This window comes from Colobus angolensis, unplaced genomic scaffold, assembly GCF_000951035.1.
Source record: "Colobus angolensis palliatus isolate OR3802 unplaced genomic scaffold, Cang.pa_1.0 Scaffold69, whole genome shotgun sequence".
Lineage (NCBI taxonomy): Eukaryota > Metazoa > Chordata > Mammalia > Primates > Cercopithecidae > Colobus > Colobus angolensis.
In genome coordinates, this window is record NW_012120598.1 from 5,655,266 (window position 1) to 5,657,556 (window position 2,291).

A 2,291-nucleotide genomic window follows, 5' to 3' on the forward strand; every position below is an offset into this window, starting at 1 on the left:
AAATGTCCTATTTTATATTTTTCCTTTTGAGACACTACTGGCATTTCTCAAGGTGGAAATCTCTTTTGCTCTCACAAGTTTAACAAATCTAGGTGTGCTGTGGTGGAGGCCAGTCTTCTGATATCACAAACTCCAAGTTTTGTGACATTAAAAAAAAAAATGGAAGCACGTCATGACTTGAGGACACCATAAATTTTGAAAAAGAGCAGAAAAGCAACTCCCGAAAACTTTCCCAAGTGGTCAATGTGGAACATCTGGAAGACTTCACAGAATGATGGAGAACAACTTTGGAATCAAATAAGAGACAGCTTGAATGAAAACTCCCATCTTCAGCAAAGTCCAGAACCACTCAATTAAGAAACTGTGCAATGAGAAACAAAAAGGAACAAATAGCAATGTTGGAGCACTCAAACACAAGAGGTCATGAAACAGGTCATGAAAGATAAAGAGAGCTAATTAAAATTTCTGGCTGAATCCTGCTGAAGACCATACAGTTGTCCAATTTCTATAGCGATCACAAGGATGGTGGGAATCTGGAAGTAGAGAAAAGGAGGGAAAAAGAAAATGGTAATCACTGGCCTATCAGTTAGAAGTTGATCTAAAGAGACTTATTGTGGATGTTAACTTAAATGGGCCACTTAAAAGGACCTGTTTAAGGAGAAAAACAAGACAGTTTCAGAAAATGGTGTGAAGAAAATCAAACGAATAAAGAACTTAGGACAAGTAGAAAGTCTCCAAACGTAACAGGCATCTTTGCAGTCTGAAAATGTGCAGCTTGAAAGGAAAATTTGGAAGCTTCAGCTCAAGCTTGAGTTACACCTAGAACATGTAATACAACTTTAGAGAAAATCAATGAACTGCTTAGAAACAGAGAAGGAATTTCCCAAAGTGTGTAGAAACATTAACTCCACGTATCAGGTACAAATTTCTACAAGAAGGTGGCTAAAAACATAGACAAATAATTACGGCGCACTTCTTTCTCCCATTAAAATGAGACTCTGATTTGAGACAAGCGCTTAAGAAAGTTGGATGGCTGCTCTGTTGACTGAGAGAAAGCTCCATGGACTCAGAAAAGAAAATGATCGCAACAGGAAAAATACAGGCTAATATTAAGTTCAAGTTTCAGTTTTTCCCAAAGGACCCTTTTGTTTCTGCTGCTCCACATGCAGCTCAGAGGCCTAGAGATGCCATGGGGTTCCTTGAGTCATAAGGTCCCCCAGAGAGGGTCATGCAGTGAGGGCTCAGGGACCAAGGGTCACCTGCAAATCTGGCTCAGCTTTTACAGCTTCGGAGTCCTGAACACCCCCAACCACAGCAGAACATATGCCTTGTTGTCATTTTAAGGTAATTTTATCTCTTTTTGGTTCAGCTACTGTTATTTAGTTGATGTTACAATTGCTCTTATTTGAGTAGATATAGCATAATTTCTCAGATTGTACTTTTAAATATTTATTTAGCATAATTTCTCAGATTGTACTTTTAAATATTTATTTAGATATCTGTTATGAATACATCATTTTTACATCACTGCAACTTCTAGAATTAGATACTGTAAATATTGTATTTTGATAAAAAATTTCCACCATTACTTAAACCATCACCAGAGTTTTACATACATAGAGACATTTGAAATAATCAAGAGTATTTCTATATGCTAGAAGCTGTTGTCAGAAGTCAGGACAATTAATTTAATATCTACCTAAATAAATTCTGGTTGGTTTTGAAAAGCAATGCAAAACAAACACAGAAAAAACCTAAACCACAACATATCCTATTCAAATTTTATACTATTTTTATTAGTGTAGCGCTAAATTTACAGGTTAATTTAAGAAGTACATTCTGAAGTCATTTGTTTCATGCTTTAGTTTTTTAAAATATTTTTGTTATGTTTAATATAGTGATTGTTGTCTAAGTATTTCCAAAATGTATGCAGTCAAAATCAAACATTTATCTTGATAACAAACAAACACACATACACACAACACCACAATGTAGATACAAGACACTATTTAGTTATTTTGTCAGTATCTAAGGAAAACGTAAAACCAATGAGAACCTCAGATTTAATATAAAGAAAGGAAAAAAAGGGGGGCGGAGCAAGATGGCCGAATAGGAACAGCTCCAGTCTCCAACTCCCGGCACAAGCGACACAGAAGACCGGTGATTTCTGCATTTTCAACTGAGGTACTGGGGTCATCTCACTCGGGAGTGCCGGACAATTGGTGCTGGTCAGCTGCTGCAGCCTGACCAGCGAGAGCTGAAGCAGGGTGAGGCATCGCCTCACCTGGGAA